This window comes from Cyclopterus lumpus, chromosome 6, assembly GCF_009769545.1.
Source record: "Cyclopterus lumpus isolate fCycLum1 chromosome 6, fCycLum1.pri, whole genome shotgun sequence".
In the NCBI taxonomy this organism is placed as follows: domain Eukaryota; kingdom Metazoa; phylum Chordata; class Actinopteri; order Perciformes; family Cyclopteridae; genus Cyclopterus; species Cyclopterus lumpus.
Genome location: NC_046971.1, coordinates 23,319,122 through 23,334,873, shown reverse-complemented (window position 1 = coordinate 23,334,873; position 15,752 = coordinate 23,319,122). Strand labels below are relative to the sequence as shown.

Below are 15,752 nucleotides of genomic sequence, written 5' to 3'. Positions count from 1 at the left end.
TGCTTAACTCTGACACACACAGCAACACCGGCTCAGTCCACCGTGAGACTTGCATCATGGCAGAGAGGAGACAAAGATCCAAAGTGATGCTACATTTGACTCCAGTAGATGCTGAGAGCTCTCGTTGTTTCAAACTCAATAAAACCCTCACTAGTACAATGGAGGAAACAGCAGATGCAAACATTCAGCCAACAAGCAGAACATCAATGTGCAGAAATACTCAGTTTGTCGAGCAGCCGTCCTACCTCGTCCTCTGCAGGTAACGTTAGTGATGTCATACAGAGTTTGTGTGTGTGTGTGTGTGTGTGTGTGTGTGTGTGTGTGTGTGTGTGTGTGTGTGTGTGTGTGTGTGTGTGTGTGTGTGTGTGTGTGTGTGTGTGTGTGGTGTGTGTGTGTGTGTGTGTGTGTGTGTGGTGTGTTGTGTGTGTGTGTGTGTGTGTGTGTGTTGTGTGTGTGTGTGTGTGTGTGTGGACAGCATTACCTATGTCTTGTTTTGGTTAAGCCACACCACATGGTGTGAGGTCCGAGACAGGGGGGGGAGGGATACATTTTTGTTTTTTTGTGTGTGTAATGGATGAGGAGTTTGTTTCATAAAAGGAAGGACAGATGTAATGGTTGTGTATATGAGAGAGAGAGAATGGAAAAAAGGCAGAGAGGCCTCCAGATGAGAAATAATCACTCGCTAGTTGTTCAGCTGCGACTGTATTTTAAGGATTTGGGAACTTTTTGTAGATAGTCGGGCTGAGGCTGCAGCCATGACCCCCTCAGACCAGGTCCCTTCAGACTAGCAGCTACCGGGGAGAAGACACAGGAGAGAATGAACGAGTGTCAGAGGACTGATACCCAGTTTATTTTCATTGAAATAGTCAACAATAGTGAGTTATTTAAACATTTCTGCTGTTGCCATTCAAAAAAGACTATCTGTTTTAAATATGAATAATAAAGCAATGTTCCTTCTTTTTTTAATTAATCATCTTTATTTTCTCACAGAATAATCAAAAAGTACCAATAATTTTTCAATTCAGTTTATTTTGTATAGCCCAATATCACAAATTACAAATTTGCCTCAGAGGGCTTTACAATCTGTACACATACGACATCCCTGTCCCAGGACCTCACATCGGATCAGAAAAAACTCCCCAAAAATAACCTTTCACAGGGAAAAAAGGGAAGAAACCTTCAGTAGAGCAACAGAGGAGGATCCCTCTCCCCGGATGGACAGATGCAATAGATGTCATGTGTACAGAATGAACAGCATTACAAAGTTACATAAACACATTACATGAATATGACAATGTATGAATGGAACTCCAATCCATGAAACTCCAATCCATGAAACAGAAGGAGGTAGAGAGGAGGGGGGCGGGGTGTATCAGCAGGGGCAACGCGGGAGGCCGGCTCACCAGGCATCAGACACCGCCAGGTCTCAGTTTTGTCTGAGTTTAACATCAGGAAGTTGGAGGTCATCCATGTTTTTATGTCTTTAAGACATTCTTGAATTTTAGCGAGCTGGTTGGTCTCCTCTGGTTTGATCGATAGATATAATTGAGTATTGTCTGCATAGCAATGAAAGTTTATGCAGTGTTTCCTGATAATATTGCCCAAAGGAAGCATATATAAGGTAAATAAAATTGGTCCAAGCACAGAACCTTGTGGAACTCCGTGATTAACGTTGGTGGTCATTGAGGCTTCATCGTTTAGAAATTGAGATCGATCTGATAAATAGGATTTAAACCAACTTAGTGCGGTACCTGAAATGCCAATCGGCTGGTCCAGTCTCTGTAATAGGATGTCATGATCAATGGTGTCGAACGTAGCACTAAGGTCTAATAATACCAGTACTGAGATGAGTCCTTTATCTTATGCAATTAGGAGGTCATTTGTAATTTTCACCAGTGCTGTCTCTGTGCTGTGGTGTTTTCTAAATCCTGACTGAAACTCCTCAAATAAACTATTATGATGTAGAAAGTCACAACTGATTTGCGACTACTTTCTCAAGGATCTTTGAGAGGAAGGGATGGTTTAGAGATCGGACTGTAGTTAGCCAACACCTCTGGATTAAGAGTGGGCTTTTTCAGGAGAGGTTTAATTACAGCTACTTTGAAGGAATGTGGTACATGCCCTGTTAGCAAAGACACATTAAGCATTATTGCTAAAATCTTAATGATACTATACAGGAGAGAGTCCTGTAAAAATGAATATCTACCACATGGATAAGCCCAAAATGAAGTTGTGAGACCCGTAGGCCCAGAAATAGGTTACAGTTACCAACAATGAGCTACAACAGGCCACCAGAGGAGGCAGCTCTGGACCTTCTAGCATGTTCAGGGAGAAGCTTTCCATTTCACCCCTTAATTATTCTAATCAGAAACATTACTGACTCATCATGACTAGATATATTCAAATCCGAGCTCTCGGTAATGTGACTCACCTACATTGTTTGTCTTGATACCATGTCAATCCCTCTGGATGGCAATTTTAAAGCAGCCTGGAACATTTTGCCCAGTGTCACCTACCCTTTAATAAGCATGCCATCACTCTCATCTACCTATTCGACAGTATTTTTTTCATAGTGAATAAAAGGGGAGTAGAACGGGCACTTCTAATCAAATTCAATGTAGCAGGACGTTCAAAGCGGCGGCCATTTTAATGCGTTTCGTTGACATTGCGACCGTTGTAGCGGGCTAACTTCTGTGTAAACTAAACTTACTTCATAGCACAAAGAGAAATGCAATACCCACTAACAAAGATGCTCAACTTTGTACATTAACTAACGATGGACTAACGATGGACTTGTGTTTCCTGTCCTCCACAGTAACAGTAACAGCAGCAGAAGAAGAGCGCCAACGGACGAGGTGGGACTCGGACGGCGCACGCACTCTGCAGGTGAGTTTACGCTGAACAGATGTTCAAATGTCATGGCTCATGTTGCCTGGTGCTGTGTGGTTTCCGTTCCAGTTGCAGACACTCATGAGCACGTACGAAACACTGTCTCATCATCACACGGCTCAGTGGGCTTCTAATGGGATTTAAGATTCACTCTCAGTGCTTTCTGTGGCATGAGAAATAATGTTGCATATATTATGAAATAATATTGCAAATATTATGTTTTTTTTTTTTAAAAGGAGGAAAAAAAGGCTAAAATACAACATGCTACCTTTTAGGGTCGTAGTCACACCAAGTGGGAATGTCACGGCAGCCCACTGAAGAAGTCAAAACCGTACAGACGTGTGCAACTGGTGTATTCCTTGGCTGAAAATGTTTATTATGCACTTGTAATACATTGCTACGGGCATTTTCAGATGTTGTGCACAAAGTCCAGCGGCTCGGTACATACTTTCGCTACCGCAGAGAAAGTCAGTTTAGTATGCGGGACTTCAATAGAGCAAGAACAGGACAGGGGAATGTTTGCCGCCTGTGGTTCACTGTGGGTTAAGTGTGTGAACTAATGGCACACAGCTCAAGGTCATTTGTGTTTTGTTTCACTTGGTCATTCAAACCACAAGGGCCACAGAAGTAGTTTTGTAAAGAATGAAAGGAAGGAAGTGCTCTCTACTTTCTACCTGACCAGTCACCGATTGTTTCATTGTCTGTTTTTGATGGGTTGAAAAAGTTGCAGAGTAGTTCAGAGAAAAAAAGAAGAAACGGTGAGCTTTTGGCACAATAAAGATATCGTTCACGGAGCGGACAATGCAGATAACACGCCAAAAAAACCAAAACAAACTGTGGGAATCGGGCCCGAGATAAGAGTCCACTTCCACTGATAGGCCTCCATAAGAGCTGCCAAACCCACAGCTCCCATGATGCTACCTTGCAAACTCCTTCTTCCGTACAATATGAATGCGAGTTAGCTGCACTCACGCCCTGCCACTCTCCAGGCCTTTTGGAGGTTAGATTGGACCGGGCCAAGGTCACCTCTGAAACCATATATTTCTTTTTTTTCTTCCAAATGTCTCCCAATGACGCAGGAGTTGATCTCAAGGAGCAGCAGATCACAGTAGGAGATATGGGAACCTTAAAGTGTGTGTGTGTGTGTGTGTGTGTGTGTGTGTGTGTGTGTGTGTGTGTGTGTGTGTGTGTGTGTGTGTGTGTGTGTGTGTGTTGTGTGTGTGTGTGTGTGTTGTGTGTGTGTGTGTGTGTGTGTGTGTGTGTGTGTGTGTGTGTGTGTGTGTGTGTTGTGTGTGTGGTGTGTGTGTGTGTGGTGTGTGTTGTGTGTGTGTGTAGCATTACCTATGTCTTGTTTTGGTTTAGCCACATGGTGTGAGGTCCGAGACAGGGGGGGAGGGATACATTTTAGTTTTTTTTTAAGTGTCACAAAGCCAAGTGCTACATTAAGTTAAAGAACACGTGATGACATTTTCACAGTGTTAAAGAAATTAAGTTATTGCACAAAAACATATTGCTAACTTTACTGCAGTGTAGACAAGATTGTGTCAAATAATCACATTTCTTGTTGTATGTTTAAGGTGAAATTATTATATATCTGCCCATCATTAGAAGCCCAGTAGTGAGACTTTGAGTTAAGAGTTCCATTATTGTTTCTGGTATTGGTTGATGATGGTTCCAAAAATGTAGTTTGTAAACTTTTTTTAAATTTATTTAATTAGTAGTATTGTTTATTATCAGTAACTCCTTATTGTGAAGCTTATATTGTGATAATTATGCCAACAGATCATATGTCGTGATTCTTACATCAACACTTAAAATTCCGGGAATTTCAAGGTGGAAACTTAATGGGAATTTAAGCAGCTTATATGGATATAAATCTGCAGAAACAAACCTTTTTTGCATCATGAGCTTTTATATGTATGTATTTACTTTAACATTTAAACAATAAAAAAAATAAAAATAAAGTTAACATTAAATATCTTACACATCTTTCACATCTTTTTCCTTTCTCATAACGTCTTCCATCGAGGTCAAGGAAAAGTGGTTAGGAAAAGATGTTAGAAGGCAACTCTTTGACTTTTTGACCATAGCCCAGGACTTGGTTGTCCACACATGGAGAACATGGCCCTGCTCTTAGTTTTGCTGTGTGGGAGGTCAGAGGCGTGAGCGTCGGTCCTCTGCTGCTTCCTTGTGGTCAGAGCAGATATAACCACTTCCACATGTGTCTCTCTGTCTCTCTGTCTGTCTCGCTGTCTCGCTCTCTCTCTCTCTTTCTCTCTCTCTGTCACAGCTGGATGGTGTACAGCGGTTACCATGGTTACAGCAGTATTTGTGTGCCGCTGATCGGTTACAGATGCAGCTGAACGTTTCCATTTGTTGGTTGTTTAAGACCACTTGCAACACCCAAAGCATCATGGGAATTATAGTTTACAAAGACTACATAATCCCCAAAATATCTGACACACATATATGGCTCTAAGTTATAACAATAATGTAAACGACTCTGACGAATAAGAGGGTTCAACTTTTCTTTTTGATTGCGGGTAGGACTGGAGTTTATAAGTTTATAATTGAAGCTTATCTGTAATTACCAAAAGCGCTGAAGGGCTTCCTTTTTTCTTTCTCTGTTACAGCAGATAAAAAGACTCACTCCCAAAGTGCGGAGGCACTTAGCAAGATAGAGCTCCAATTGTTCTCTGTCTGTCTGTCTGTCTGTTGTTGTGTGTGTGTGTGTGTGTGTGTGTGTGTGTGTTGTGTGTGTGTGTGTGTGTGGTTGTGTGTGTGTGGTGTGTGTGTGTGTGTGTGTGGTGTGTGTGTGTGTGTGTGTGTGGTGTTGGTGTGTGTGTGTGTGTGTGGTGTGTGTGTGTGTGTGTGTGTGGCAACTGGATGAGAGGGCGTTTGTTTCATAAAAGGAAGGACAGATGTAATGGTTGTGTATATGAGAGAGAGAGAAATGGAAAAAAGGCAGAGAGTGGGAAGGAGGGAAGGAGGGAGGGAGGGAGGGAGGGAGGGGCCACGGTTTTGAACAGATGTGGGCAGAGAGGGCTCATTTTCCCAAACCAAACTGCAGCGAGAAGGAACACAGCGATACGTAGACGTTTACTGGATTACACATCTCAAACTGGGGACATGCAGTTTTGTTTTAACGTCATGATAAACGCTCAATCTTTTCATCTGTGCTCAGGCCGGACCTGCGACGCCCGAGTTAAAGGTTGATCCGACCACATCTCTCTCATCTTCTCCGGCTCCATTAGTCGTACAACAAAACGCTCATGCACAGTTGCTTTGTGCCATTTCTCTTTTCTCTCTCATGGTTTGAAGAAAATCAGCAGCCTGCAGCTCTGAAACCAGTTTGGATCTTTTTGTTGTCCCTGGGAACTCCACCCTTAGCCGTCCTAATACATACGCTATTGTTTTTTCCCCTCACTGAGTTGAGCGAGACAGAGAGAGTTTGTGATTCATCCTGTGAAATGGTCGCGTGTTAACACGTCGATCCTCGGCTGCAGGCGGCATGTACGAGAGACACAGGCGGAGGTACAGCTTCTGTGCCAAGGGAGAGAGGTCTGTGGATGTGGTGCTGATTAAGGTACGAGTGTGTGTGTGTTTGAGTACATAAACAATATGAATAGGTATACTTGTCTGAATATTTGAGAGTATTTGAAAGGTTTTTTATTATTAATATTTAGCTATCATTAATATTTAGCTCTTCCTGTCTGGATTTTTGTATTTTATTAAATTCTTTTTTTCCCCTTTTTAAAAAAAATATATATATATAACAAAACAAAATTTAACAAAATAAAACATAGAATTTAATTTTTAAAAAGTCATGGTCTCACATATTATACTGGATGTCCATGTTTTGCAAGAGTTTAGCATATATTTTAAACCATTTACATACAGGCTTTTATCAACTTGACTCCGTGTCCTAGTTGGGCATGTCATATATGGTTGTATTTTTCATGTCATATATCAGGCTATTCAGAAATATCAGTAAATAAAACAAGTTTAAAGAAATGTCACTGGGACGTCTTCTTGCTTTGAATATGTTAAGGTTTTAAGGTATCCTCTCTCTTATTTAGGGGGGATAAACAACAGTTATGGGACTTACACTTTCCATCATGCTGTTGCCCACGGAGACGGTGTGGCGCTATCGTCGCTCCTCACTTCCCTCGCTCATTCCCCTCCTCTGTGATCCTCCCAGGGAGAGAGAGAAGGGAGGAAGAGGCACAAGGACAAGGGAGGTGTATTTCCAGACTGGACTTTGGGGTGCAATAAAAAGCAGCCACAAATGTTCCACATGATATCTATAAATAGTTTGTTTGTATAGAAGCTGCAGGTACAGTGAGTCTGCACTGCAGGTAGTCTGTCTAACAGTGTCCACAGTGCTGTAAAATCAGAATAAGATTGATGCCGTTTAAAATTTAATTGAGACTTTTCTGAGAAGAAAAATTTAAGACGAAGTGTTTTATTTATCTCCCAGGGGAAAACGGATTGCTGATGTCATGCTTATGAACATGGAAGCTAGGGTCCTGACATTGTCTTGTAGTGTCAGCAGAAATGGTTTCAATGTCCGATGGTGCTCCTTTAGTAGGAGGTCCTATTTATTATGTCATCGTTGAAGGAATTGTTAGCTTTGACAGAGATACATACTGTCTTTAAGGGATGTCCAAGACATATTGTCTTGGACGTCGTCATCGTGACGTCACCCGTTGGTTTGTGGACTGATATTAGGAAGCCTTTGGTTCGGCAATTTGGCCGTCGCCATCTTGGATTATGGCTTGCAGACATTTCATTTTTCCTGCCTATGAACTAAAGTTATCGTATTTGATGTAGAGATGCTATCTACGACTCGTAGTGAACTGTCAATCACACTAAGCCCGTCCTAAAGCATACCCTGCTTTATGGTCTACGTGACTCTAATGGACCATCATTTACTAAATGGACATCATGCTGTATTGAAGAAGACTTGAAACTAGAGATTGAGACCATAAACTCATGTTTACAATGTGAGGGAATAAATCAGAGAGAAGTAGACTTCTATAAAACCAAAGTCGGCCCCTGCTGGTCAGTAGAGATAATGCAGCATTTAAGGCACTTCCGCATCGGCTTTACACGGTTGCCTCCTGGATGATACACAGACAGATATATACTGTGTGTGTGTATATATACATACTGTGTATATATACAATAGGCCACACCAGTGGCAGCAGCGCAGACTTGATGAGCGCCGTTCTCGTCCCACGTCGCTCACATTCTCTCTTCATCTGGGAGATTTCACCAGGCTGTTTATTCCCTCTCTTTAACAGCATGGCCCACCTGTCATTTGAGGTCCCTGATGTCTGACTGTACGCTTGAGGGTTTCAAACAGCTTCTCATTTTACGTGGCACACTGAGGCACACCTATATACATATGACTTAAATAAAAACAAGAAACACACAGGATAGGTTCAGATTTTTGTTCTCACTTTGCACATTTACTGTATGTTGAGTTATTGCTAACTCACTGTCATCATTCACCCTGTCCATACTGGCCATGAAGCGATCTCTTCCACTCAAGACTACATTTAAAGAGATGTAACACAGAATCCACAGTTCATATGAGGCAGTTTGAGTTCAACTTTAAATGAACTCTCAAATGCTACACTAGTCTTTATGACTTCTTCACCAGTGATATATAAAAAGTTCAATTATGCTAGAGAAGCTTAGAAAAAACTCATTTGTTGGGGACTATTTTCAGTGGCGGATTAATCCACGTTCGGTATCTGAGGCAGCAGGACGAGGTGTGATGGACTGAGTCAGAATAAAGTCATGTGTGCGTTCATGGTAGTGAAAGAACATGTGTGCCACTGTGTGGCTCACTGATGTGTTTTTAACAACAGTGGAGCTCTATGGCACAGAGGAAGAATGTAGCTTATATCATACAAATAATAATAAATACAATAGAAATATACAGTTAGGAAATGTACCTTGCATAATATAATTTCCATAATTTTATGTCAGTCCCTCAGAATCACAGGACGATGCCGTCATTCTTGACGTTTCCTAGATAACGTAGCAACCATGAGGCAGAGATACATTATGACACACGCATACGCAGGTCGGCTCTGTTTCAACCCAGAAGTAACACTCCCAGCCGAAGGCCAGTCCAGGCACGTCTTCTCAAAAGTGTCGAAGAGCATCCTGGGAAATGCTGAGCCAAGCGTTTGCGGCTAATAATGTAAAAAGTAAATGATTGCGTAACACGTCTTGGACACCGCTTACGGTCACTGTCCCTCTACGTGTTGTTAGTTCTGTTAGGTTCTCCTCCACCTCGCTGGATTTGAAGGTGTGTGTGTGCGTGTGCGTGTGCGTGTGCGTGTGCGTGCGCGTGCGCGTGTGTGTGTGATCCACAGCCAGGAAACAGCCTGCTTATTTTAGCCCTCACCATGTGAACAACCTCCAGTTTTTAAAGAAAGCCATGCGATATGACCCGATGCAATTCTGACTTGTATTTTCCCACTAAGGTCTAGCTTTATTGCAACTATTGAGTTCCACCATTAACGTTACCGCAGCTTTGTTTAAAACACCTTTTTTTTTCTTCTCTCTTTTTGAAGATGGGGTTCAAATACAAAACGTACTTTGTTGTTTGATTAATTCAGGTACAGTTAAAATATTATATGAAGCAAAAGACGAGACCCGAGATTCGTTTAACAACAAAACGAATCTCGGGTGTCTTTACAATGTGACCAGCTTGGTGTCCAAAGACACTGTGCAGTCTTCTTATCCCTGATTATTGATTTATTTAGTATCAGTAAAAGCTGTTTGACGAAGGCTTTTCTGCAAAGAATTTCTAGCGCATTACATTCGGTGCAAAGTGTCTCTATTTTAGGGCTGCCATTAGTCGACTAATTGGTCGTCTTGGTCGACTCAGATTTCTCTACTTAATTTGTCTTTTTTTCTAATGCTTTTTAATGCTGGATGATTCCAAGAAACGTATGAGCTCACCTCTAGTAAACATTTAAAGTGGTGCTTGCTGTCCCTAACGTTGAATGTGATATTGTCAAAACAAACCCCCTAAAATCTATTGACAATCTTTTAAGATTTTAAGATCATCTTAAAAATGCAGTATGATCTGTAGTTACATTTCTTGTATCGGAGATTCAGGAGAGGGCAGGGGAAGAAACATTTCTATGAATGAGGATTTAAAGGAGCCTCCAAGTCTTCATGCAGACATCCAGCATGTGCAGCTCGGGCGTAGATGGATGAATGGCGTCCGTTGTCGCCTACGTGTTGGAGAGTCGCTCTTTTGTGCAGATTTCTCTTTTCCGCGGGATGTTGATAATAGACAGAGCAGGCATCTTGGAGACAAAGACAACCGACCCATTGAGACAAGTGGACGGGGGGGACAAAGGACTTCAGTGATTTAAACAATCGCACCACTAAATATGAGAAGTCATTCTGATGGCTCAGCCCACAGGGGTTACACAACAAACTGGTGGGGAGGGGGACTTTAAAATCCCTCGTTTCAAACACAAATCAGGTTGGTTCATGTCCAACGCATTCTACAGATTTGGTTTGGTTAGTTTGGAGTGTGCCTTCAGAACGAGAGCTACTGTGTGAGGGCTCGTTAGAACACGATTGCTGCTCCCCAAATTGACGATGGAGTTGTGTCACGAGGGAGCCGCCTCACTTCTTTCTCCTTCCTTGTCCTGCAGCCGCAGCTGTCAGGATGGGGGGGGGGGGACTATGCCGAAGGGAAGTTTTCGTTACAGCAGATCACATCAGCTGCTCCTGCGTCTTTTTGTTTCCCATATGGCCTGTTTGTGTGTCTCTGTCCCGAGTCTTTGTCCCTGTGAAGCAATGCAGAAACACAGAGGTCTCGTAGAGAACCCCTCCTACAGTTTTCTTTCTTTTTTTCTTTGACATTACACTGAAACCGCCTGTGTCTGGTCGCAGGGGTGGAACAGTCACTCGCTTGTGACCTGCGAGTGTGCATCAGTGAGCGAGATGCTCGCACTATAGCTCAAACATGTGAGACAAACACAGCGTTTGTGTGGGGGAGGGCACGGGGGGTTTTAACAGTCACATGTGAAGCAAGTGGGTGTGACGCCTTGATATTTTAATATTTATGTTGGCGCAGAGGAGTTCTGCACGGAACCAGCAGATGGTTGTCTTGGCTGGTACCACAAGACAAAACCGGGCCGTCAAAGAACTTAGTAAAATATATCAAACAATCACACAAGCTTGATGTTGCTGTATCAGTTCTGTTCATCAGAGAAATGACTCTTCCTTGTCCTCCTCTATATTCCTTTTCTCTCTTAGATCCAGAGGGAGAGGGATGTTTTCTGTCCTGATCCCAACACAGTGACAACATGTACAGGTAAAAGTCCACGATTATTATCTTTTTCTTTTCTTTTCTTCTTTTGATTAAATAATGTTTTTCTGTATGTATTTAAATCAGATTCAGAACATTCAAATGTTGGTTGAAATACTGTACGTATGCATCAATTGACACAGCGACAGTAAAATTGCCGTTTCCGTGACTGTAGTCTGGTGGCTTTGAAAACAAAGTGATATAATGGCTTCAACTCCCCAGTGGAAATGTCTGTCTGAAGCCGAGGTAAAGGGGTTGGAAATATTGGAAATATAGCATGCACCTAAACTTATATTCAATCTTTTTAGGTGGCTAAAATCTGCTGCCCCATTCTACACACACTTCAACCTTGCCGTCAGGTTCCGACCAGGAACTCAAGCCTTTATTTTGCTCTCGTCGAAGCATGCAATTAAAAAAAAATCCTGTCATATGCATCTTCAACCTCACTTCAAAAGAAATTATATATATTCCAAACTGACCCTTTCAGTTATTTCCAAAATGAGCTGAGCTAACTTTGACTAACGTTCCATTTATTCATGAACTTATCGATTAAATCACAGCTTTTTTCATATTGCTTTATAACAAAAATCCCAATACATTAAAAATAATTTTTCAATGACCTTTAAGGTCAAGTATCATAATTAGTCATAATTGCTGGTCACTCACTGGTATTTATTCTTTGCAAGGATCACAGTGCATTATAATTAAAATCTATTACAGACACAAGCATCATAGGCAGGTTTTATGTACTGTGTGGTCTGTTGCTCATGAAACCATGTAACAGCCCTTATATTCAACATGCCTGCTGACTGTCTCGCATATACACACACTCTCTCTGTGGTTTTGGTGATATGAGGTCAACTTCCTGTCTTGGTGGATTGCAACCAGCGCTGCAACAAGCCACTGTTTTTCAGACACAGCAACAATCTGTTGCGCAAACAATCTGTTTTACCTCCTTACCTCGATCACTGACCCAGCAAGGTGTTCTTTGTTTTGTTTTTTGTCTCCTCCCACCTCTCCCTTCCTCCTCCTTCTCTCTCTCTCCAGATGTCCACCCAGACAGAGGGGAGTGTGTGTCGGTGTGTTTGTTGCACAGAGACAAAGTTGGTGTGAGAGTCCCCGCCGAACCGGATGACAGTGTCTTTAAAAGGGTAAGCAACACATACGCCTCCATGTGTTTGCTCCCGGGTAGGAGCTTGTGTTCAGATCTCTGGTGTCGGATGTTTTTTTACGTCAGCACAGCAGCTGAAATTCATAACACGCGGTGTGCGTGCCAGGGCCCAAAATAACACCAACGCCGCTTTCTACCTTTTTGCACTTTTCTAAAAATGAACCAGGGTGGGGAAAAAAATAACCTCTGGTGAAAGGAGTGTTACACAAGTCCTACCCATGCACGCAAAACACTTTCCCCCTCCGCAGCTTGGCAGGAACCGGAGGAAAACCAGTTGGCTGGCCGCTCCACGCAACTGCACCGACCGCAACGGGGACGACATGTGACCTCATAGTCCTCCCTCTAGATTAAGGATCGATCAGCATTTTATTTCAACATTTTGACATTGGTGAAAGCTGTGAAACATTTGTGAACTTTTATTATTATTTATTATTGAGAGACTTTTCGAAGGGGGTCTCCTCCACTCCTGTTCCCTCAGAGTGCCGCTCCGAGTGACTCACTTGTTCTGGATGAGGCCTTTTTCCACTGACGTTTCTCCAAATCCTGCAACTCCAGAGACGGCATGTGGCTGCTGTTATTCCCCCCACACCCCAGAACCTTGTCTTACAGGATCTTTTGAAGTCTGACGCCCAACACTCAACACTCAACACTCATGCTCTTGGGAGGGATTTGTGGGGACAGGAGTCTACGAATGTGGAGTACTTGAGTCCCAAAATACAACATGTCCTCACAGGGATAGAGAGATCGAAAAAGGGAAGATTTACAACTTCCAAACCGGACTAGTTTAAGATGACGTCTCTTGTGTTTGGTGAAAAGTAGTCCATAGGTGTCCTATTATCACCATTTGTATGTGTGAGTCGCTGACTCTAAATGTGACGTTGTCCCTGGTTGCGTGAAGATGGAAGAAAATCAGAAACGAGCGCATGAGAGTCTGTGCCGCCTTTATTAATTTTTTTGAAATTGTTTTAAGGACCTCCTTAAAAACAAAGCGATGGTTCATCTCGAGTGGTTTATCCGAATAAATGTCTCCACTTCATCTCTTGTGTCTTCTTTTCCTCTCCAGCCCAAAGACCCGCCCCCCTGTGTTGGACACAGGGACAAAGGGGTTGGAGTCTCACGGTCCTCCACCGACGATGCATCGACTCGGGGAGCCCTCAGTCCCACTGAGGGGGGCTTGCCGGTGGGAACCCCTGACGCTGTGACCCCTCGGAGCTCCAGACTGTCCTGGAAGTCCGAAACGGAGGATCGAGGTAAAGCACGCCGTTTGGTCTTTCCCAACGGAAGCTGTTCTTTGTTTTTCAATATGACTATAAAAAAATTATTTATATTTATACGATTATTTCACAAACACTTGGTTTCACCTCTGAGACGAACCACCATCGCATTTGCATTTTATCCACACTTCCCATTTTGCTTTTGAAATTTTGTGAAACTTTTTTGTAAAGTGGTGTATTTGTTTTTTGGGTATTTCAGTTTAATGTGTAAAAACGGAAAACAGTCAGCTTTACATCCCCCATAGTTTCAATTAAATTGGATTAACTCGTATAGTATTACATAAATATGTCTGTGCTTGTTCCATTTGATTTCTCTAGTTTCATTAATGACTCTTAATCTTTTACTTTGCAACTCTTCTGCATGTGCATATACTTTTTCCACACAAGTTCTGTCTCTTATGTTCCGACTATAATAACGAGAAAAAATCCGGCAAGACCAAATGCTGATTTAGAATAAATGAACCTGGAATTGTATCTCTGAGTAAATCGAATTTAGTGTCTTTCACTTCACATAAAGTTTCCCTAAAAAGGGAAAGCGATGTGGAGGCCCGTCTAGTCGAGGGGTTAACGTGCTGACCACGTCACCGCTCTACTTTCTTTATCAAATAAAGCCATAGATGCCCCCAACAATAACCTAAATAAAGCAATTGTATTTCATAAGAGTTGCAGTGGTTAATAGTTTTGTATTTCTGTTATTAATCCCAGGAGGAGGAGGCGGGACAGAAAGAGGAGGAGGAGGAGGAGGAGGAGGAGGAGGAGGAGGAGGAGGAGGAGGAGGAGGAGAAGAAGAAGAGAAAAAAGACCAGCTTCCAGAGAACCCCGTCCCCTCTGCCATCTTGCGAGCCTCCATCTGTTCCTTGTCTCCATTCCGTCGTCACAGCTGGGAGCCGGGGCGGAACAACGCCGGCGCAGAGACAGACATCGCACAGCGCAGGTAATAAATCCGTGCCACCAGCGTCCCGAAAGGCTTCCTGGGTTAGGATTATTAAATATAGTCCTCATGGCACTCCACGTTCAAGCATCTCATAGTAGGAGTTAGTCTATTTCGTCCCAGAGAGTAACCCCGGAGTGTCCCAACCAAACTCCCCCGGGACCGCTGAGCAGTTGCTGCTATCTCACAACATCTGTGTTCAGCTCAACTTTCTATCTCTATCCTCTCTGTCTGTTCTTTCACCTCCTCCACTGTTGTCGAGACGTATAAGGAAACACATACGTATTGATTGTCCACATCCCTCGTCATGATAAAATACCTCACGTGACACTTTATCCAACTTTAGTCCGTGGTGTGTCCAAGCGGAAAGGCACCAATCTGAACTCAGTAGCACGTTTATGAGACGGTGGCCCAGCCAATTCAAAAGCACACTTCTTTTTTGTTCTAAAATACTACATTAATGGAAACACAACAGAACCCCTCTAGGGTGAGCACTGAGTGGAACAGCTTAGAGTGTGTTTATTTCTTTGTAAACTTAACACTTTTACATGAACATATTCTCACCTGTTTTTTTTTTTCAGCTTGTTGAAGAGTCTGTCAGGAGAGGTGAAGAGAGCCAAGCCCCCCCTCCACCGGAGAAGGTAAACCCTCATCCGTCATTACATTACATTTCATTTAGCTGACGCTTTTATCCAAAGCCACTTAGTCATACACCGTAGACTGAGTTACAGGGTTAAGTATCTTGCTCAAGGACACATCAACTAGGGCTTGCAGAGCCGGGGATTTAACCGCTGATCCTCTGATTGAAAGAAGGACCTGCTAACCACTAACCCACGGTCGCTCGTCACATACACGTACATTGTGTGTTTTACGCCACTAAAGACACTGATAAGCCGGTGAGTCACTGTCTGTGTTTCCATACGAGACGGCCAGTAACTCAGCACCGGATTCAAGTTAGTCACTAATGACCAGAGCGCTTGAGACACACGGTGGAAATTCTGTCTGGAAGACAAGAATGTAGAAATGAAGCTGAGCATTTTTGTCTTTTATGAGTGGAGCGCAGCGATTCACTCATCTTTCCAGCCTCAGACTGCTCACATGAAAGTCTACACACACACACGCACACACACACAC

The 15,752-nt window shown here is 42.8% G+C and overlaps 1 protein-coding gene and 1 long non-coding RNA gene across 6 annotated transcripts in view; both read left to right on the top strand.

Moving 5' to 3' along the window:
- Positions 1 to 2,810: 2,810 nt before the first annotated feature.
- Positions 2,811 to 14,425, top strand: LOC117732836. Its single transcript, XR_004609636.1, has 5 exons — positions 2,811 to 2,886; positions 11,191 to 11,248; positions 12,290 to 12,393; positions 13,477 to 13,663; positions 14,393 to 14,425. It is a non-coding gene; the product is annotated as an uncharacterized LOC117732836 (long non-coding RNA).
- The window catches only part of akap13 (A-kinase anchoring protein 13), a 28,490-nt gene continuing 27,162 nt past the window's right edge, over positions 14,425 to 15,752 (top strand). For all 5 annotated transcript variants that reach the window (XM_034536036.1, XM_034536035.1, XM_034536033.1 and 2 more), the window contains exons 1-2: positions 14,425 to 14,621; positions 15,200 to 15,259. The gene's annotated coding sequence lies outside the window, so the exon portion shown is untranslated. The remainder of the gene's footprint in view (positions 14,622 to 15,199; positions 15,260 to 15,752) is intronic.